This window comes from Rhinoraja longicauda, chromosome 5 (assembly GCF_053455715.1).
Source record: "Rhinoraja longicauda isolate Sanriku21f chromosome 5, sRhiLon1.1, whole genome shotgun sequence".
Taxonomy (NCBI): Eukaryota; Metazoa; Chordata; class Chondrichthyes; order Rajiformes; family Arhynchobatidae; genus Rhinoraja; species Rhinoraja longicauda.
Window position 1 is genome coordinate 9,398,861 of NC_135957.1, and position 23,332 is coordinate 9,422,192.

Genomic DNA, 23,332 nt, shown 5'->3' on the forward strand with positions numbered 1-23,332 from the left:
GCTCGTTTTATGTACCCACCACCCTCTGTGTGAAAAGTTGCCCCTCGGGTTCCTATTAAATATTTCTCCTCTCATCTCCAACCTATGGTCTCTAGTTCTCTAGGGGAGACTGTACATTCACCCAATCTATTCCCCTCTATTTTATACACCTCTATAAGATCGTCCCTCAGCCTCCTGCACTCCAAGGAATAAAGTCCTAGCCTGCCCAACCTCTCTCTATAGCTGAATCTGATTGGACCCTAGCTTATGGAAAGACTGTTCAGAAGCCTGATAACAGAGGGGAAGAGGCTGTTCCTGAGTCTGGTGGTGCGCATTTTCAAGCTTCTGTACCTTCTGTCCAGCGGGAGCGGGAAGAATGAGGAATGACTGCGGTGGGACCAACTCTTTGTTTATGTTGGCTGCTTTTCCGAGGCAGCATGAAGTGTAGATGGAGTCAATGGTGGGGAGTCTGGTCTGTGTGATGGACTGGCCTACATCTACAACTCTCTGTGGTCTTGGGCAGAGCTGTTGCAGCATTTGCACTTCCTTATGTCCTATTCACAGCTTACTCGTTTTCCTTCCTTTGTGCCATCAGAAAATTTAGCAATCTTGTCTTCGGTGTCTTCAAGTAATTTGTATAATTATTGAAACGTTGAGGGCCCAGAACCAATTCCTATAAAGCCCTACTCATTACATTTTGTCAACCAGAAAATGACCTGTTATATCTACATTGTTTCCTGTTCGCCAGATAATTTTATTTTCCACCAACAACATTTGATGTGAACTCTTATCAAATGCCTTCTGACAATCTATGTAGAGTACGTACATTCATATCATATCATATCATATCATATCATATCTATACAGCCGGAAACAGGCCTTTTCGGCCCACCAAGTCCGTGCCGCCCAGCGATCCCCACACATTAACACTATCCTACACCCACTAGGGACAATTTTTACCTTTACCCAGCCAATTAACCTACATACCTGTTCCCTCTTATCAACAATACTTGCTGTTTCTGCAAAGCGCACCAGTAAATTGGCCAAACATGTCCTTTTCGCAAAGCAATATTGACTTCCCTGATGACCTTGTTTTGGTCTCAGTGTCCTACTTTCACATCTTCAATAAGAGTTGAGACACAAGAGACTGTAGACACTGGAATCTTAAGCAGTAAACACAAAGTGCTGGAGGAACTCAGCAGGTCAGACAGCATCTTTGGAGGGAATGAACAAACAAAGTTTTGGGTTAAGACTTTTCTTCAGATTCACTATTTTTGCTTCAAAACTTTTCAATAAAAGCCTCTTACATTTATCCAATGACAGATGTTAAGTTTTCTTAGCTTAGCTTGGAGATACAGCGCAGAAACAGGCCCTTCGGTCCACCGAGTCCGTGCCAACCAGCGATCCCCGCACGCACTAACACTATCCTACACACTAAGGACAATGTACAATTTTACCAAGCGTATTAGCCTACAAACCTGTGTGTCTTTGAAGTGTGGGAGGAAACCGGAGATTGCTGGAAAAACCCACGCAGGTCACGGGGAGAACGAACAAACTAACTCTGTACAGATGGCACCCGTAGTCAGGATCGAACCCGGGTCTTTGGCACTGTAAGGCAGCAACTCTGCCACTGTGCCGCCCATCTGTTTTCTGTTTCACTCCCTTTCTAGTTACATGGAATAAAAAACAGTACGGTACAGGAACAAGCCCTTCGGCCCACAATTTCTGTGCCAAATATGATGTCAAGACCACTTGTTATCTACCTGCACATGATCCAAATCCTTGCATATCCATATGCCTATCCCAAATTCTCTTAAATGCCACTATCATATCTTTCTCCACCACCACCCCTGGCAGTGCGTTCCAAGCACTCACCACCCTCTGTGTAAATAAAAAGAAAAACTTGCCCCTCACTTTAAACGATGCCCCTCTCACTTAATGCCATGCCCTCCAGTATTTGAAATTTCCATCCTGAGAAAAGGCTTCTGACTGTCTACCATAACTATGCATCTCTTAATTCTATATACCTCTACCAGGTCTCCCCGCAACCTCTAGCATTTGAGGGAAAACAAGCCAAGTCTGTCCAACCTCTCCCAGTAGCCAATACCCCCCTAATTCAGGCATCATTCTGGTAAATTCCAATGCACCCTTTCCAAAGCCACCTCATCATTCCGGTGTTGGAACAATCAGAACTGCACACAATACTTCAAATGCAGCCTAACAAAGGTACGCTAGACCTGCATCCTGACTTCCTGACTCTTCTACTCAATGCCCTGGCCTATAAAAGCAAGCATGCCATGCAATGTCTTTACCACTCAATGTACTTGTGTTGCAACTTTCGGGAGCTATGAACTCGGACCCCAAGATCCCTCTGTGCATCAGTGCTATTAATAGTATTGCCATTATTGTATATTTTTCCTCTTGCATCTGACCTTGCAAAGTGCAATACTACACACTTGCTCGGATTAAACTCCACCTGCCACTTCCCCGTCCATTTCTGTGGCTAATCTATATGCCTTCCTCACAGTCTGCACCCCCAGCAGTGTGGGACATCTGCAAACATTGGATAGGAAAGGTTTAGAGGGACATGGGCCAAACGTAAGGCAGGTGGGGCTTGGCATAGATGTGGCATCTTGATCGATGAGTTGGGCTGAAGGTTCTGTTTCCGTGCTGTCTGACACTGAATCCATCTAAAGATAAATGAAAAGAGTAGACATGAAATGCTGGAGTAACTCATTGGATCAGGCAGCATCTCTGGAGAAAATGGATAGGTGACGTTTTGGGTAGGGAAAGAATGAAAAGGGCTTGTATTCATTCAGCACCTTTCACGTCCCCATGGGAACGCCCCAGAGCACTGTGCAGCCAGTGAAGGGAAGTCAGAGTTGCAAAGTGGAAAACATGGAAGGCCTGTGCCTGTTATTGGGTGGATAGGTGACAGGTGGTGGGAAGTTGGGGAAGGATATTGCTGTGGGTACATTTGCAGCTCAGTTTCCACATCCAAGTGGAGCACTGTTTGCCCGTGGCATTGCAGTTCACAGCAACATGAAAGGATCGGAGATATCATATCATATCATATATATACAGCCGGAAACAGGCCTTTTCGGCCCTCCAAGTCCGTGCCGCCCAGTGATCCCCGTACATTAACACTATCCTACACCCACTAGGGACAATTTTTACATTTACCCAGCCAATTAACCTACATACCTGTACGTCTTTGGAGTGTGGGAGGAAACCGAAGATCTCGGAGGAAACCCACGCAGGTCACGGGGAGAACGTACAAACTCCTTACAGTGCAGCACCCGTAGTCAGGATCGAACCTGAGTCTCCGGCGCTGCATTCGCTGTAAAGCAGCAACTCTACCGCTGCGCTACCGTGCCCCCGATCTGTGGGGAGGGAGGGCTGAAGGAACTGGGTAAGCCCCCGTCAGCAAGAGCAGGAGCTGCATCGGCCGTCCTGTCCCAGCTGTCCGTCCGATCAGCTGAATGACGAGGCCACCTGTAACTTGGGCATCTGTGACTCCGGCCTTGCGTCTCTCAGGCTTCCCTGTTGATCATATCCAGCCGAAGCTGTGGGCCAGAGCGGTGAAACTTGGCTGTGGGGAGGAGAGCGGGAACTGTGCTGCAGCAGTCCCTCATCCAGCCAAGTCGTGAGAATTTGAGTTTAGTGCCACAGACTTGTGCAAATGACTGTGATAACAAAGAACCTCATTTCATCCCATTGCAGTAATCTGGGAAGGGTAAATATTTGACACAACCATCTGACAATGGCCTTCGGTGCAGGAAATGAAATGCTTGGTGGGATCATTCTCTTTCACCCCCCTCCCCCCCTCAAAAACGTCCCACCAATTTATCTTTTAGTCACACACCTGACTGGATCTTTCTTTCAATGTGTGCCTTCTGCTCAAGTGACAATGGAACATTTAAGTTTTGGCCTTTTCAATTACAGGCTTGAATTTCTTTTTTTGCGAGCTTTGAGAGCAGCTGTGAATCACTTGATATTTGACTGTGTCAAGCCCTCCAATATTTTTGCCTTGTAAATGGATTCTCTGACAAACGATTCTAAAATAAGTAGAGGGGGCAGGGGGGGACTCTGGTGTTGATGTGTACTGAATATTGTCAGAAGCTGGTTTTCCAGCATGTCCCTCTGAAGGCATGAGAGTAAAGGAACTCACAATCTGATCGCTCAGCTGTTTCTCCCAGCATGAAACCTTGTCTACGTTTCAAAGATTTTTTTTTTTTTTCCTGAAGTGAGTGCTTCCTTCATTTTTATTTGATTGATGCAAAGGATGCTTACACACACTCGCACTCTCTCTTTATAGATGGGGACAGTAAATCAAATTCTTCGAATTTATTTAGAGTCGAAAACATTTTCCTTTGGTTCACCAGAGGGCCGATAATTCCCAGTGCAGGCATGTAAATAGAAGTAAGTGGGATGGGAGCAGTGGCAGGGAGCCAGATATCGTCGTGGAAGCTGCACAGTATCTTGTGGATGGGACTTGACCAGTGTGCTGCAGCTCCAAGCTGCACTAAAGAGCAGAGCAGTTCTCTTTAAATCCTGGGTGTGTGCAGAGTTCAGCGCCACAGAAAGCTTCTGCCAGGATTTCAAGTGAGAGGATGGCACCCCGGGAAAGTGAGCAGAGTTTAATTCCTTGTCGTACAGCCCCAAGACGCAGCAGTAAGTGGTGCCGATGTATAGCATAAAATGAACAACTGTGAAACTAGCCTTTGACAATGTTGAGCTGTACCATGTTTCGTGTGTGAAGGCTGAGTTCATTTTAAAAATCTATGTACTTAATTCTAAAATTGAGCCCAGAATTACTTCCGGGCTTGATAGCATGATGTTATGTTAACCTATCTGTTTTCTTTTAAATGATTTTTCCAAGTTTTGACAGAATTCCAAAGATTTGGGGACCTCTAAGGAAAGCCGGTGCATTTTGTGAAAAGGAAGCAGCCCAAAGTCTGTTTCTTTTAAAAGTTTCACTGATTTTAAGAGAAGAATTATGTCTGAAACTTAGGAAAGGAGCTGATCTATGGTTTTTAAATTTGACTTTTTATGGCGTTCTCCATAAAATCATCGTCTTTCTGAATGAAGAAAGGTCGGAAGGGTCCTTTGATGTTTCTCTTTTCTCGGGCTTCCTTCCCTCCACAGCCGAACTGCAGTCATATTTTAGGCGTTTTATTGCATTGCATTGCATTGATTTGTAGGCTGCACTCTGCCAACATGTGTTGCACCATATACAGTAGTTGCTAAAGGCAGACATTTATTCTTGCAGTGAATATTTGCTAACAAATCCTATGGCTCACATCTGCAGTGAAAGACCAGCTCCAACTCTTGATTCCTCTCACAGCAAATTCAGTGTATTCCTTTATTAGTATGCGGACTGTGCAAAGAAACAGAATTCCCACGAATTTATTGAAACATTTTTAAAAGTATTCTCTTGTCATTTCTTATTTTGTGTGGGATTGCTCTGTTCTCTTGCCCAGAATGGCATTCTACAAGGGTGAATATTAACAGTGAGTAAGTTATTGAGTCATGGAGGGCAACACAATGTGATCCAACCACCACGTTTGTGACCCCTGTGTAGAGAAAGACCCTTGGCTGGTTACATGAGACTGCAGATGCTGGAAGCCAGTAAAACGCACAGTGCTGGAGGAACTCGGGGAGTCGGGCAGCATCTGTGGAGGGAAAGGACAGATGGCACAAGAAACGTGCTGCCAGACACGCTGTTCCACTAGCACTTGCTTTTTGCTGAAGACGGCGGCACAGTAACGCGAAGGGCGAAACGGTGACGCAGCAGTAAAGTTGCTGCCTTACAGCACCAGAGACCTGGGTTTGATCCTGACTACGGGTGCTCTCTGTACAGAGTTTGTACTTTCTCCCTGTGACCGCGTGGGTCTTCCCCGGCTGTTCCAGTTTCCTTCCACACTCCAAAGACGTACAAATTTGTAGGTTAATTTGGTACAAAGTGTAAATTATCCCCAGTGTGTAGGATAGTACTCGCTGCTGGGAGTGGGCCAAAGGGCCTGTTCCTGTGCTGCATCTCCGAACTAGTCTAAATACAACATGCTCTGGAAAAGGAATAAGTGATTTTTCGAGTCGGAACCCTTCTTCAGACTGAAAGATAGAGGTGGGAGGTGTGGGAAAAAAACTCGGTAAGGAAAAGCCAGAACAAATCAGGGGCCGATCACCTCTTGTCAAACCTCTGTTTGATTTTGTTGTTCAAGAACATTGAGGCCTGAGCTCAGATTCTGATGGTGCATTGAGCCATTTATCCAGTTGAAATTCTTCAGAATTTCTTTGTAAGTCTAAAATTCTGGTAATTCTAGACACCCAATGGATGGGGGATGTAAATGCATTTTGTGATTTGTAACCAGAATGTGTATTATGGAAAATCATGCACACTCTCAGTTTAAAGAAGGATCTCAACCCATTCCCATTGTCAGTAAAGGCTTTCAACCTCCCATTTTATCGAAGTACCATTTCTCTCTGATGCCTCCTGATGCAGATATTTAGGCTGTTGTCGATAGAAAGTGATTGATTTTGTTAGCATCAGCAGAAAAACTTCCAGATTTGGAAGGTAAAGGTGGGGACATGAAGGTTTTGGGGTATAATTGAAGAAAATGTGCTTGAAAGTTTCAAAATGGAGAGGAAGTCCGTGAGAGGTGGGAGTGATGCCACAGAGCTTGTACGGTCTGCCACGTACCATAGTGCCACGTTCAAGATTGAGGTAGTGAGAGGGTCACTGGCTCCACTGATGCATTCAGGGTCCCAATTTAGGTGCTGCATTTTAAAAATGAAATGTAATATTGACCTGTAAGGTGCTTTGCCACAGGGAATAGTTGAGGAAGATTAATGCATTTTTTACAGCATGGATAGACAATTGAGACAGAGGGAAATACTGTCTGAGGTAGTTCAGGATTTGGATTGCTCCAGTAAAAAAGGCATAGAATTACAGATACTGAACAGAGGAGACTATTCTGCCCAACATGGCTGTGCTGACTCCTTGATAGACCCATCTTCCCCATAGCCTTGTATTCCCTGTTATTTGCATATTGAATCAGTTTCTGCCAATCTATCACGCATTTCCGATCTCAGCAACTCGCTGTTTAAGAAAGCAAATCTCTTTATGTTGGAATGTGAAGGAAGGAACTGCAGATGTTGGTTTATATCAAAGATGGACACAAAATGCTGGAGTAACTCAGCGGGTCAGGCATCATCTCTGGAGAGAAAGAACAGGTGATGTTTCAGGTCGGAACCCTTCTTCAGACTGAAAGATAGAGGTGGGGAGGAGAACTGGGGTTGAGAAAAGGCCAGAACAAATCAAGTCCGACAACAAATGACCTTAGGAATGGTGTTCATAATGGCCCATTGTTTGCTGGGGAAGATGTGCTAATGAGAAGGATACAAGGATGCAAACAGTGGAACTAGTAGGGTGGCTAGGGGGATGGGGTGGGGTGGGGGGGGGGGGAGAGGGGGTTGGAGGGAATGCAGGAGTTACTTGAAATTAGAGAAATCAATGTTCATATTGTTGAGTTGTAAGCTGCCCAAGTGGAATATGAGGTGCTGCTCCTCCAATTTACCTGTGGCCTCACTCTGCCAGTGGAGGAGGCCCAGGACAGAAAGGTCAGTATAGAATGGGAGGGGGAGTTAAAATGTATGGCAACTGGGAGGTTGCGTAGGGCAAGGTAACTCCTTGTGTTACTTCTGATCCCATTTGCCACTTGTCTTTGATCACGTGGGTGAGGAGGAGGCAGAACAGCTGCACGGTTGGTTAACGGGAATTGGGGAGCGCTTGGCCAAGAATGCCACAAGCTGGCGGGGTGGAACGGAGTGCTGCTGGGCAAGGGGACAACTTGAAGTAAAAGCCAGCTACCTGAAGATAGTCTCTTGACACAATGAGCCCCATTCGCTCCCTTTTCCTGCTCAGACCGCTGCCAAACTTGCAGCATGATGCCATCAGGATCCAGTGTTAAAAGCAAATTTGCTGCCTTGTTCCCTATGGACCACTTCACGCATTTTTGTCCTTGGATAGAAACTAAAATTTGGCCCATAGTTAAGATGGCATTGTAATCACATGTATTACATGCTGGCATTGTAACCAGCTCGTCATGCCCACCAAAATGACCCATCTAAGCCAGTCCCATTTGCTTACGTTAGCCCATATACATCTAAATCTTTTCCATCTTTCCTATCCATGTACTTATCCAAAATGTCTTTTAAAACGAGAGTTTAAGAGTATTTTGTTACCATATTTTCTGAAACGGAATAGTTAAATTCTTTCTTGCAGCAGCACACAACAGATCTGTAAACACAGTACTCAATAGATGACATAATAAACAAATCTAGAAAAATGTTAAACAAATAAACAAACCCAATGTAGGCCAGGGTGGTGTGGGTCTCTGATGATGCTGCCTGCCCTTTTGAGACTGTGCCTCCTATAGATCCCTTCAATAGTGGGGAGGTCAATGCCCATGATGGACCAGACAGTGTTCACTGCTTTTTGTACCCTCCTTTGTTCCTGGGCATTCGTGTTGCTGAACCAGGCCACCATGCAACCAGAAAATATGCTCCCTACCGTAAGCCTGTGGAAGTTCAAGAGAGTGTTCATCGACATACAGAATCTCCTCTATCTTCAAAGGAAGTGGGGGCACTGATGGGCTTTCTTTATGATTACATCAATGTTTGGTCCGGAACAGATATTCAGAGATATGCAAGCCCAGGTACGAGAAGTTGTTGACCCTTCCCCCCACCATCCGACCCGTTGATGAAGACAGGTTTGTGGCTCCTTAGCCTTCCTCTCCTAAAGTCAGCTCCTTGGTTTTACTGACGTTGAGAGCAAGTTCGTTCTGGCACAATGCAATCGGATGATCATTGTTATAGTACCTGCTTGAACTACCTCACCTGGCAGCTCATTCCATCTAACCAGTACTCTCATAGTAGCTCTGCCCTTGCTCCCCCTCCCCCTAGTTGCAACAGGGACAGAGAGCCCCTAGTCTTTACCTTCCACCCCATCAGCCTTCGCATACAACACATAATGCTCCAAAATTTCCACCACCTCCAGCGGGATCCCATCACTAGCCACATTTTCCCATATCCACCCCTTTCCGCCTTCCGCAGAGATCATTCCCTCTGCAACTACCTGGTTAACTCATCCCTTCCCACCCAAACCACCCCCTCCTCTAGTACCTTCCCCTGCAACCGCAGAAGATGCAATACCTGTCGCTATACCTCCTCCCTTGACTCTGTCCAGGGACCCCGACAGTTCTTTCAGGTTAGGCAGAGGTTCACTTGCACCTCCTCCAACCTCGTCTATTGTATCCGTTGTTCAAGATGTGGGCTCTTGTACATCGGCGAAACCAAACGCAGACTGGGCGATCCTATCGCGGAACACCTTCGCTCAGCCCGCGTGAACCAACCTGATTTCCCGGTTGCTGGACACTTTAATTCTCCTTGTCATCTAGCCGATGTCATCTAGTTCTTGATTTCCCTAACCTGGGAAACAGACTCTCTGAATTCACCCAAACTATTCCCTCATGATTTTATACAGCTCTATAAGATCATACCTCAGCCCCCTGCACTCCAAGGTATAATGTCCTAGCCTGTCCAACCTTTCGATATAGCTCAAGCCCTCAAGACATGGCAGCATCCTCATAAATTTTCCCTGCATTCTTTCCAGCTTAATGACTTCCTTCCTTTAGCAGGGTGACCGATACTGAACACACTACTCCAACTTCAGCCCTGCCAACATCTTGTACAGCTGTAACGTAACGTTCCTGCTTCTGTCCTCATGAAGACCAATGTACCAAAACACCTTACCTGCCACACTATCTACCAGTGATGCCACTTTCAGGGGACTGTGTACTTGTACTCCGAGATCTCTCAGCTATTACAGTATCTGCAATAGCAGTCAGCTTCCCTTGAAGAAAGCAGCAAATGAAGCAGTCTATTTTAATGTGGACCAGGCATTATTGGGCCGCTGGGGAGGGCGTCAAAATGTATTTGTCAATTCAAGATCATTTTCTTTTTCTGGGATTGGAATGCAATGTGTATGAATAGTTGAGGCAGATTCAAAAGTTACTTTCTAAAAAGAGAAAGATAAATTACTTCTTTAAAAAAAGAGAAGGCAGTTTAAAGGGACTACGGGGAAGGAACCGAAGAACTGGAATTAATTGAGTGACTCATAAAGAGCGTTGCCTCGAGCAAAATGGACTCAACGACTCCCATGCTGTTCAGTTCAGTTCAGTTATTCTGTACTCTGGTGTTTGGGACGAGAGCTACTTACAGAAGGCTAGTCCTGGAGGAGAAATGAAGGCAAGTCAAACAATGCAATATGAGCAGCAAACACTGGGAATATTCAGCAAGGCAGCAAGCTTTGGTAGAGAGAGAGGACTGTAAATTCATTGAACTGAAACGTTAGCACTGCCCCTCCCACCACAGATCCTGCCTGATCTGAGTATTTCCAACGTTTGTTGGTATGAAGGTCTTGAGTTTTCTCTCATCTTGTGTATTTACGTCCGTTTTACGCCACAAGAGGAGGCCTTTCAGCCCTTCAGGTTCATGACAGCTCCCAGCAGAGCAATCCTTACCCCACCGATCCCCCAACGTTGAGCTCTTTGCTCAGCATTACTCTCGGAGTGGGAGGATTCCCGCAATGACTGGATATCCACTCTTCAGCGAAGGGTGTAAGATTAGTCTCTTGATAACAAGATTGACTCTTGAGCGGACTCCTCTCATCCTTTGATCAGTGGTTGATTCATTGGAAGAAACGAAAGGATATTCTGTTCTATGTTAAATCCTTAACTTCCTCTAACTCCCCTTCCTGTTGTGATGTTACTGACAATTCCCAGGCGACTGTGGGCGGTGTTTCCCACCCAGCCGATCCTGGACATTCCACCGTCCAACATTCACACACAGTCCCTGCACTGCATTCTTCCAGGATGGCACTCTGGAATGGGAGTCCGTACAGCCCACTGTCTCCATTGATATATTCATTTTAATTACAGCCAGACAATTCCACCACAGTGGCGTTACCATTTGTTTCTCAATCAGTAACTTGCACTTTTTAAAAAATTACATTTTGGGGGCTGGTCAAAGCCAGTATTTATTGTTCATCCCTAATTGCTCTTGAGAGGTTAATGGTGAGCAAGTGCCTGGTGAAGATTGCATTCTGGTGAAGATACAATTAATATACAATGAATGCCATGACCCTTAACAGCATTGATGTACAGAGGGATCTTGGGGTCCAAGTCCATAACTCCCTGAAAGGGTGGCGCAGAGGGTGGCACTGTGGGATAGCGGTAGAGTTGCTGCCTTACAGCGCCAGAGACCCGGGTTCCATCCTGACGACGGGTGCTGTCTGTAAGGAGTTTGTACGTTCTCCCTGTGACCGCGTGGGTTTTCTCCGGGTGCTCCGGTTTCCTCCCACACTCTAAACAGGTTCATTGGCTTCTGTAAATTGTAAATTGTCCCTAGTGTGTGGTATGGTGCTTGTGTTGTCTGGATTAGCTACTGGGAGAGGTTAAACAGACTTGGATTGTTTTCTCTAGAGCCCCAGAGATTGTGGGCACACTTGATAGGCATATATAAAATTATAAAAACCATAGATAGGATAGACAGTCAGAACCTTTCATCCCAGGATGGAAACATCAAACACTGGGGGGCAGAGTTTAAAGAAGACTAGACCAAGTGGACCCTTTGGGCCCAAACCTCTCCTGCATTGGTGCAGCACCCTCTCCTCCCCCCTCCCACCTCCCCTCCCCCCTCCCTCCACCCCCTTTCCCTTCTCCCCTCCTCCCTTCCCCTTCCCCTCCCCCCACACCATCTCCCTCAACCCCCCCTTATCCTCCCTCCACCCTCTCCTCCCACCTCCCCTCCCCCCTCCCTCCACCCCCTTTCCCTTCTCCCCTCCCCCTTCCCCTTCCCCTCCCCCCCACACCATCTCCCTCAACCCCCCTTATCCTCCCTCCACTCTCCCTCCTCCCTCCCTCGCTCCCTCCTCCCTCCCTAGGACATAGATTTAAACTTTTAAATGTGAATAACTTTAAAAATATAACACCGATTTCAATGAAACTTCCATTAGCACCAAAGGGACGACGGTGAGTAAGGTGGGACTAAAATTGTCGCGCTGTCGTGCACTGTTTTGGCTGTAGTTCAAGAACAAACAAACAAACAAACAAACGAGAGTTTTAGTATATAGATGTGTGGGGCATTTTTGTTTTACACAGCGGTTGGTGAGTGCCAAGTAGATATGAAAGTGCCATTTGAAAGTCTTTTGGATATGGAGGGAATGAAGGAATATGGGTTATGTGCAGGTAGATAAGAGTTGGTCTCTGCAACATGTTCGGCACAGACATTGTGGGATGTGTTCCTGTGAAGTTCTATGTTTTATGTAGTGCATAGCATGAATGTGGGATCTTCATGGGGCTGGCACCTGATTCTTTAGTTTGTCTGCTGCGTCTCACTGCTTCTCTGCTGCCCTCCTGCATCCCTTCTTGAACTGGGGATGATGCCCTGGCTTGATGGTAATGGTAAAGCCTGTGGTGCATCATGCCTCCTGGATGCCCAACTTCAAGCTGCCTGATCTGTTACGAGTCCATCCCCTTCCGCGCAATTGTAGGGCCACACTCGCGGATGGAAGGTGGCCACAGTATGGAATAGGAGTATAGACTTTATAGATACAGCACGGAAACACCCCCTGCGGCCCACCGAGTCCGTGCCGACCAGCGACCACCCGTAAACCAGCACTATCCTACACATTAGGAACAATTTACTATTTTACAGAAGCCAATTAACCTACAAACCTGCACGTCTTTGGAGTGTGGGAGGAAACTGGAGCACCCGGAGAAAACCCACGTGGTCACGGTGAGAATGTGCAGTACAGATAGTCAGGATCCTTAGTCAGGACCGAACCTGGGTCTCTGGCACTGTAAGGCAGCAACTACCGCTGCGCCACCATGTCGCCTTGGTCTCCACAAGAACTGTGCCACCATGGGCACTTCTGCCAGTGCCCTGGTGATTATGTATATCTGGCACAAGCTGGTAGAAAGTGAGCGCAGTGACAGGGTGGCATGGACTGACGGCGGATTACATTGCTGCCACTGCACCCAGCTCCCGGATTTGGTCGTCAGTGCAGTCGGAATAATGTTCCCACATTCTATCCGCAACCGCATCCGATTTTCCCAGCTGCTCCAGTTTTCCGCTACCTCCCAAAACAGTGCTTGCAGATTAGCTGCCTAAGCTATCCATTACAGTCGGAAAATGGCAAGGAAATTCAAAGGGGTGTTGATAGGTTGTGTGTGAGAGGGAATCAGTTGCAGGAGTATTGGGAAATAAAGAGAGAGGGAATAGAACTAATGGATTAACATAGAAACATAGAAAATAGGTGCAGGAGGAAGCCATTCGGCCCTTCGAGCCAGCACCAGCATTCATTGTGATCATGGCTGATCATCCACAATCAGTAACCCGTGCCTGCCTTCTCCTCATACACCTTGATTCCACTAGCCCCAAGAGCTATATCTAACTCTCTTTTAAATTCATCCAGTGACCTCCACTGCCTTCCGTGGCAGAGAATTCCACAAATTCACAACTCTCTGGGTGAAAATGTATTTTCTCATCTCAGTTTTAAATAGCCTCCCCTTTATTCTTAGACTGTGGCCCCTGGTTCTGGACTCCCCCAACATTGGGAACATTTTTCCTGTATCTAGCTTGTCCAGTCCTTTTATAATTTTATATGTTTCTATATGATCCCCCCTCATCCTTCTAAATTCCAGTGAATACAAGCCCAGTCCTTCCAATCATTTCTCATATGACAGTCCCGCCATCCCAGGGATTAACCTCGTGAACCTACGCTGCACTCCCTCAAAAGCAAGGATTTCTTTCCTCAAATTAGGAGACTAAATTAGGAGACCAAAACTGCACACAATACTCCAGATGCGGTCTCACCGGGGCCCTGTACAACCGCAGAAGGACCTCTTCACTCTTATACTCAAATCCTCAACTGGATTGTGTCCTGGAACTTCCAATGTGCCGAATGCTTCTTCTTGTGTCATTGGTCTTGGAGATTGGTGAGAATGAGGTCAGGTATTCTTGGGACTAATGCTACAGACCAGTGTGAACGCCGAGTCCCTCGGAACCTGCCCTGAACGCAAAGTGCTGGAGTAATTCAGCGGGTCAGGCAGCATTTGTGTGGGAGATGGGTAGGTGACGTTTCAGGTTTGAAACCTCGCCTAGCCACGTCGTTCAGCGATGCTGTCATATCGGCTGAGTTACTCCAGCACTTTGTGTCCTGCGCAAGATTCCAGCATCTGCGGGTTCCTGGTGTTTCCCTCAGAACTCCGTAAAAAGGGGCGGCACGGTGGCGCAGCGGCAGAGCTGCTGCCTTACTGCGCCAGAGGCCCAGGTTTGATCCTGCCCATGGGTGCAGTCTGATTGGAGTTTGTACATTTTCCCTGTGACCACGTGGGTTTTCTCCAGGTACTCTGATTTCCTCCCACATGCAGGTTTCTGGGTTAATGGATTCTGTAAATTGTCCCTAGTGTGCAGGATAGAACTAGTGTACGGATGATTATTGGTCTGCGCTGACACGGTGTACCAAAAGGCCTGTTTCCACGTTGCATCTCTTAACTGCACTGAACTAAACCTGGCCAGCTTGGTCAGTGGTCATTCTACCTGTTGATGAGCCTTAAAGTCTCTGCCGAGAATGCATTCACTGGTTCTTCAAAATGTTGTTGACTGTGGAGGAGCACTGTTCACCAGCAAAGAACAGTGGGTGGTAGACAGGAGGGGATTACTTGCCCGGGGATTTGATCCCAATGCTGTGACGCTTCAAGGTACCTGGACTCGATGTTGAAGGCTCCAAGGGGTTACTCTTTTCCAGGGTATCACTGCGCCATCACCTCTGCTGAGTCCGGCCCGCTGGTGGGGCAGGACGTACCCAGGGATTGTGATGGAGTAGTCGTGCACGCATGTGGAGGTGGTGATGATGCCAGGTTGCTACTTCGCTTGTCTCTAGGACGTGTCTCCCAGTGCCGGCACCCAACCCCAGATGCTGTGGGGAGGACCAGGCTGGGAGTGAATTCGCTGTGTCCTAGGCTTGAAGCTTCAACTACTCGGGAGAGGGAACTGGTGGGTGTAAAAGCTTCACTGATAGTTTTTGTTCAGAATGGAGGAATCTTAAAAGAAAATTTGGCTGCGTCTGCTCTTCCCCACCCCCCCCCAGATGCAGTTGCAGCTTCTGATGGAAAACAGGCATGGTTGAAGCAGCTCTGTGGGAGATTGTGTGAGTTAAGACAGATCCATAGTGCCTCATGGGACATGGGAGTAAATTATGGAGTTCAATTACTAATACATCCTTTTGGATATTTCTGTCCATCTGGCTCGAGATCTTGCCGTTCCAAACACTTTTCTTACCGTTCTCTTGCTGGTCCTTCCTGTTCTCTCTCTCTGTCTCTCCCCCCCCCCCCCCACCCCCTCTGCCCTCTCCTACCCCTCTGTCCCTCTCCTACCCCTCTGTCCCTCTCCTACCCCTCTGTCCCTCTCCTACTCCTCTGTCCCTCTCCAACCTATCCTACCCCTCTGTCCCTCTCCTACCCCTCTGTCCCTCTCCTACCCCTCTGTCCCTCTCCTACCCCTCTGTCCCTCTCCTACCCCTCTGTCCCTCTCCTACCCCTCTGTCCCTCTCCTACCCCTCTGTCCCTCTCCTACCCCTCTGTCTCTCTCCTACCCCTCTGTCCCTCTCCTACCCCTCTGTCCCTCTCCTACCCCTCTGTCCCTCTCCCACCCCTCTGCCTCTCCCACCCCCCTCTGCCTCTCCCAACCCCCTCTGCCTCTCCCAACCCCCTCTGCCTCTCCCAACCCCCTCTCTTCCCTCCCCCCCATATCTTACCCCCCCTCTTTCCAATCTCCCCTCAGAATGCAGGGAGAAAGGTATTTGAAGCCGTTACATATAAAATAGTAGAGCATTTTTGCTGCATTCTCGTGTGCCTTTTGGAGTTTCTATTTTGCCTAATTTTGTTTCCAGATTGCAGATTTAAAAATAGCTTTGGCTAAATCAGTGAAACCATAACCAGCCCCAGTCACTTTATTGATTGGAAGTAACAATGGAAAGGGGCCAAGGCGAAAACATTGCAGTGGGAACATGACTTTAAACAGCTCCTGTCTTTTGGGTTTTCGTGAGAGTTAGCGATTGGTCTCTAGCTGTGCTGTTCAGTATTGAGCTCAGAGTCGAAATCAATGGGAGCAATGAAGCAATGGTTGTGTTGGAGTTTCAATGAACAAGTGTGTGATGGGCTGTACTGATGGGCCCAGCTAATGGGCTGGCTTAATCACATCCGTCCTGTGGCTTGGCGAGTTGGACTGCACACATCCCAAACTTGGCCAAAGGCACAAGAATCTAGAGGGTTTTATTGTCATACATCCCAAAACGGAAGAATGAGATTCTTACTTGCAGCAGCACAACAGATATGTAAACATAGTACAGGTCCACACCGATTTTCCGGCACCCTTGTTTATAGAGCCTTTCTGGATTATCTGTTTTGCCGGACCAACAGGGGCCACGGCCTCCTAAAAGGAGTCGAATGGTACCGGAATAATCGGCCGCAGTCGTCTGCCTCACCCGGCCAAGGTGCCACATTTTAGGGGGGAATTCTGGGAGGAGGTACGGATTAAAGGAGGTACTGGGCCACCAGTTGCCAGAAAATCAGTGGTGGACCTGTACCGTATAAAATCCGTAATAAACAACAAAAACGTTCAGTATCTATCTATAAAAAAACAAATAAACAAACAATAATATGCAAAGACAAAAATAATGCACCCACTGTGTAGTTTGGAGCTTATTTGAAGGTTGCAGTGTTTAATAGCTTGATGGTTGTAGGGAAGAAGCTGCTCCTGAACCAGGATGCCAAATCTACGCTCGTCCCATTTGGCTGTGTTTGGCCCATATCCTTCTAAACCTTTTCTAACCATTTACTTGTCCAAGTGCCTGTTACGTGTTGTTATTAGTACCGACCTCAACTATCTCCTCCATACATCCACTACCCTCTGGGTAAAAAGGTTACCCATCGGGTTCCAAATGAATCAATCCCCTCTCACCTCAAATCTATGTCCTCTGATTCTCGATTCTCCTACTCTGGGAATTCACCCTGTCTATTCCCCTCATGATTTTATACACTTGTATAAGATCATCCCCTTGGCCTCCTGTGCTCCAAGGAATAAAGTCCTAGCCTGCCCAAACGTTCTCAATTTTAATAAATATTCTTTCCCGGTCTTATAAACATGTCATATAAACATTCATGCTTCTCTTGGCCTTGCCCATTGGAACAAAGAAAGTTGTAGCGATCAGGTGTAGATATCAGCTGGGCTCAGCTCGGTGTAATTTCCAACTTTCGCTTCCCTACTCCATCAGTCCAAAGAAGGGTCCCGACCCAAAACTTCATCTATCCATTCCCTCCACAGACGCTGACTGGCCCAGGGTTCCTCCAGCAGATTGGTTTTTACCCAAGATTCCAGCATCTGCAGTCCCTTGTGTCTCCATCGGTTAAGACACTTTCCAGTCTTTATGAATGCATGGTTTTAAATGGGGAGAATCATTCTTTTTAGTTTAGTTTAGCGATACAGCGTGGAAACGGGCCCTTTGGCCCACCGAGTCTGTGCCAACCAGTAATCCATGCACATTAACACTATCCGACACACACTAGGAACAATTTACAATTATATCAAGCCAATTAACCTATGAACCTGTACGTCTTTGGAGTGTAGGAGGAAACCAGAGCTTCCAGGGAAAACCCACACAGGTCACGGGGAGAACGTACAAACTCCGTACAGACAGCACCCATAGTCAAGATCGAACCCGGGTCTCTGGCTCTGTAAGGCAGCAACTATACGCCACTGTGCCACTGTGTCTGACAGGATGTAGGCTGTAAATATAAATATAATGGAGGATTAAATAATGTAGGATTCTGAATGAGATGTCCTGATGGTAAGGCATACTTTGTCTCAATTTTCACCATGAGAGGAAAGTGTGAATTGCAACTAGGGAAAAAAAATCTATTGATCTAATTTGCGTAATGCTAAATGGAGCTGTTTTATTGATTCTTTCTTCGCCATAAATAAATATTGCTAATGGATTGCTGTGCACATTGGATTGTTCCCAGGCCCCTGAGAGGAGCCTGAGCGGGACGGATTTTGCGACTGAAGGTTTTCACCCTGTGGTTAAGCCCAACCAGAAAAGACTAAACTGGAGCCTAAAGGCAAATATTGAGAGGTGTAAAGAAAATTGTGCTTTGGCAGCTGCCTTCGCTGCAGGAAGTGAAAGCCAAACTTTGACTGATGTTGCTAATTGAAAGGATAATCATTATGCGATAGTATTTCTTAATTTCTGAGAGGTTTTGGCAAATGCGAAGGAAACACGTTAGACTGTGTGTGAATCAGCTCCCACCTTCCAGACTATTTACCGAACACAGCCCTTGCTATGGCTAATTTAGCTAGAGTATTTATTTATGTGAGAAAGTCAAGATTCTATTGAAACTTTATTTATTTTTCCCTGCTTTATTTCAGCAATTATACAGACCTTGGATTTTGGCTGCTGCTAAGCCTGTGGTGATGTTGTTAAATGGCCTGTTGCCTCTGCTTTCTGTGATGTGATATTGTTTGTTGGGGGTGATGGGACGGTGGGCTGGCATTTAAATATCTTCAGACTCCTGGACTGCTAGTTATGTTGGCGAACGTAGAATGAAAAGCTGCCTTGAAGCACATTCTCCCAGTACTTCTACACTGGTCAAGACCATTTGCAGCCGCCCCCGTCAAAGCCGACTGGGTTGTTGACGGAGCTGAGATAAACGGTTCTCTCTGCTCCAGATTTTCTACAGTCGAAGAAGGTTAGGCAAGGTAGGAGGTGGCATGGGCATCTCAGCATCCACCAAGTTATCAGAAGGATTGGTGACAGACACAAAAGGCTGGAGTAACTCAGTAGGACAGGCAGCATCTCTGGAGAGAAGGAATGGATGACGTTTCGGGTCGAGTCCCTTCTTCAGACTTGGTGAGGCTGCGCTTGGAGTATTATGTTCAGCTTTGGCCACCATGCTATAGGAAGGATGTCCTTAAGCTGGAAAGAGTGCAGAGAAGATTTAACTAATTGTTGCCAGGACTTGAATGGATGAACTGTAGGGAGAGTTTGGGCATCCTAGGATTTGATTCCTTGGATCGCAGGAGTTTGAGGGATGATCTTGTAGAGATGTATAACATCATGAGCTGAATAGATAGGGTGAATGCATGAGTATTTTACCCAGAGTTGGGGAATCAAGTACCAGAGGACATAAGGTTAAGGTGAGGGGAAAGATTTAATAGGAACATGAGGGGGAACATTTTCACACAGAGCGTGGTGGGTTTATGGAACGAGCTGCCAGAGGAGGTAGTTGAGGCAGGTACTATAACAGCATTCAAAAGACATTTCACACAGAGCATGGTGGCGCAGCGGTAGAGTTGCTGTCTTACAACCCAGGTTCGATCCTGCCTACGGGTGCTTGTCTGTACGGAGTTTGTACGTTCTCCCCATGACCTCGTGGGTTTTCTCCCATACTCCAAAGACGTACAGGATTGTAGGTTGATTGGCTTGGTACAAAAGTAAAAAATGTACCTAGTGTGTGTAGGATAGTCTTAGTGTGCGGGGAAAGACGGTCAGTGCAGACCCAGTGGGCCGAAGGGCCCGTTTCCACACTGTATCTCAAAACTAAACTAAACTAATGGAAAAGAGGAACTGAAATTTACATTCCAAACTTGGAAAGTTAATATTGTTGTAAAAATAGTCTTTGGACATTTGAGTCGTTTTATTAGAGCGGTGGTGTTCCTTTCCAGTTCTGTGGGTACTGAAACTTGTAAAACTGTCTGCCTCAGGCAGAGCAGAATCCTTGCAGTTCATTTGACAGTCTGAGTTAAAATGGTGCTCATTTTAAAAGCATTCTTACATTTGACGTGACAAATAATACATTCTAGATTGCGCTGGTGTTAAATGTGAGCAGTCGTCATCTCTACACCCGGCAGCTGGGCATTGCACATTGTGTTCCAACTACACATCAACTGGATATAGATCATTTTAACATTTGATCATTTCATTATCATATAAAATTATGAGAGGCATGGATAGGGAAGACAGGAAGAACCTTTTTCCAAGGATGGATAAATCAGATACGAGAGGGCATATGTCCTGTCAGAGTATTGTGGGTCATTTGATAGAACCCAGAGGAGATTTGCAAGGATGTGGTTTGGACTAATAATTGTGGCTATCGAGAAAGATTGGGTGATCAAGACTCTGATGAAAAATGATCACCCTGTTTCTCTCCCCCCCCCCAGACGCTGCCTGATTTTGTGCACCTCCAGCAAAGTCATTATTTTAGTTTTGGATAAGCTAGATTTGTTTTCCTTAGAACACAGGGAGTAAGGGGTGACCTAATTGAGCTGTATAAAATTGAGGAGCCATAGGTACGATAAATAGGAAGAATCAACTTCCCTCATCGGAAGAAGGAGCTCGACCCAAAATGTCACCCATTCCTTCTCTCCAGGGATGCTGCCTGACCCGCTGAGTTACTCCAGCATTTTGTGTCTATATCTTCCCTCATTGGAGGGGTGGAAGACCAGGAAGGAGGAAATTTTAAATAACGGGAAGAAAGTTTAGTGGGGGGATGAGGAAAATGTTTTCACCCAGAGGCTGCTAGGGTCTGCAGTGCGCTGTCAAACAGGGTGCTGAAGCAGAAACTCTCCTCATACTTAAGCAGTGTTGAGGAAGTGTGACCTGCCAGGCTCTGGGCCTGGTGCTGGATGGTGGGGTTAGGATGCGGAGTTAATTCTCCGCTGTGTAGCAAAGAAGTGCAGATGCTGGTTTAAATCGAAGGTAGACACAAAATGCTGGAGTAACTTAGCGGGACAGGCGGGATCTCTGGAGAGAGGGAATGGGTGACGTTTCGGGTCGAGACCCTTCCCGAAACGTCACACGTTCCTTCCCTCCAGAGATGCTGCCTGTCCCGTTGAGTTACTCCAGCATTTTGTGTCTACTGTTGATTCTCAGCTGGCAGCTTGAACAAGACATTGGTGAAGTTGCATTTGGAGTACTGTGTTCAGTTTTGGTCACCTGATTACAGGAAGGAAGTCAATAAATTGGAAAGAGTGCAGAGACGATTTACGAGGATGGTGCCAGAACTTGAGGGACCTGACCTATAGTGCGAGATTGAGTAGGCTCGGACATTATTCCTTGGAGTGCAGGAGGATGAGGGGTGATCTAATAGAGGTGTATCTTATAAGAACATGAGGGGAATAGATAGGGTGAATACACAGTCTTTTACCCAGAGTAGGGGAATCAAGAACAAGATGATACATGTTGAAGATGAGGGACAAGATTTAATAAGAACTTGAGGGCAACTTTTTCACTCAGAGGATAGTGGGTTAATGGAACAAACTGCAAGTGGAGGTTGTTGGGGAAGGTACTATAACAACATTTGTAGACATTTGGACAGGTATTTGGATAGGAAAGGTTTAGAGGGATTTGGGCCCAACATGGGCACGTGAGACTAGCGTAGATGGGGCATCTTGGTTGGCATGGGCAAGTTGGGCCGAATGGGCCTGTTTCGATGCAGAAACTCCACATCTTTGGCAGGGGAATGGGTCAAATGGCCTCCTATTTCAGCAGTTTATTTCTAATTGTCTGATCATCCCAGACTACAATTAGAAGTTATCCCTTGGGCCAAGGTTTGGATTATCTGCGGTAATATCGCCTTGCGTGGCATGGTGCCAAATTTTATTGATAACACTCCTGAGAGGCGCACTGGAATAGTTTACAATGTTAAAGATGCTGCAAATGCAGGTTTTGCTGTGTTTAATCATTGCTGCAAACTATCTCATGTGATATTATCAGTGAATCGGGCTGTTTATTGCTGAGCAAGAACAAATATTGCTTTAAATAAAACTCAAGTGCTGTATTAATATCCATGTGCTGAAATTCTCCAAGTCAGCACACTTTCCCAGGATTCACAAAAGGTATTTCTTGTGAAGGCATGGAAGGCTGCAGGGCTAATGCTTGCACTTGGGATAGGTCCTGGAGGGTTGCCATTCACACAGTGGGTTGAAGGGACCATTTCTGAGTACTATCTCCGGACCAGCTAGCTAAATGCTGTTCCTCTTTCACTGTCACCTCTTCACCTCGTCGTCTGCATTTGGTGTTCCCAATGTGGCCAATCTACAATTGGCGAGACCAAATGTAGATCCGGCGAACGTTTTGCCGAACCCTCACACTCGGTCCACCAAGGCCTGCTGGGTCTCCCGGTTGTTAACCATTTCAACTCCCCCATCCATTCGCATACTGACCCTTCTGTCCTGGGTCTCCTCCATTGCCTGAGTGAGGCTATACGCAAACTGGAGGAACAGCACCTCATGTTTCGTTTGGGCGGCTAACTGCCCCATGGTACCAACATTGAAAACTCCAGCCTCATGTAATACCCACCACCCTCCTCCTCCACCGCCCATCCAAGTGTGCGGACACATCTCTCCCACTCTCCCATCACCCAGGTCACTCTGCTCTTGCCCCCCACCTCCATGACCTAATCTTCCACCCATCCTATCCCTGATTCTCCCATTTTCCTTTTATTGCTTTCTTCCCCCCCCCCATCCCCTTCCATCTATATCCCTACAGCTTTACTGAGAAACATAGAAAATAGGTGCATGAGGAGGCCATTCGGCCCTTCGAGCCAGCACCGACATTCATTGATATCATGGCTGATCATCCACAATTTCACTTCTTTTCATTACATTTCACTAAATTTCACTGCTCTCCTTATCTGACGTCTCCTTTTCACCATTAGCCTTTGTCACTTACCCTACCCTCTGCCAATCACCACCCACCTTTATCCACCATCACTTGCCAGGCTTTGTTCCACCCCCACCTCTCTTTTGCAGCTTCCTCCCCACTACTCTATCAAAGGATGAAGAAGGGTCTCCATCCAAAACCTTGTCTATCCATTCCCTCCCCAGATTCCAAGTGATAAACGTTCAGCTCCGACTTGTGACAGACAACCTGTGCCTGCCAATGCTGGGTGTTGTAGTTGCAGGGGGAGCTCAGTGTTTCAGCGGTTGGACAAGATGGAATAACAGCAACTTCCAATTATATAGCACCATTCGCAGAATGAAAATCCCAAGTGTTACAAACTGGCCACATAAAATGCAATGGCCATTGGAGAAAAAGTGATGATCAGAAAGATTTCACCAAGTTTAAGGAGAAAAGGAATTTTTAGGTTTGGAACTTCAACAGTGGAATACCTGGCTGCTGTTAAAACAGTTAAACTCCTCTCTATAGAACATAGATCAGTACTGCACA

The 23,332-nt window shown here is 46.6% G+C and overlaps 1 protein-coding gene across 4 annotated transcripts in view; it reads left to right on the top strand.

The window, feature by feature from the left end:
- Positions 1-23,332, top strand: part of disp1 (dispatched homolog 1 (Drosophila)) — a 217,613-nt gene that overhangs the window by 102,046 nt on the left and 92,235 nt on the right. The window contains exon 1 of one of the 4 annotated variants that reach the window (XM_078398891.1): positions 4,566-4,653. The exons of the other annotated variants lie outside the window; for them this stretch is intronic. The gene's annotated coding sequence lies outside the window, so the exon portion shown is untranslated. Of the gene's footprint in view, positions 1-4,565; positions 4,654-23,332 lie in introns of those variants that run through there. 4 annotated transcript variants of the gene reach the window in all.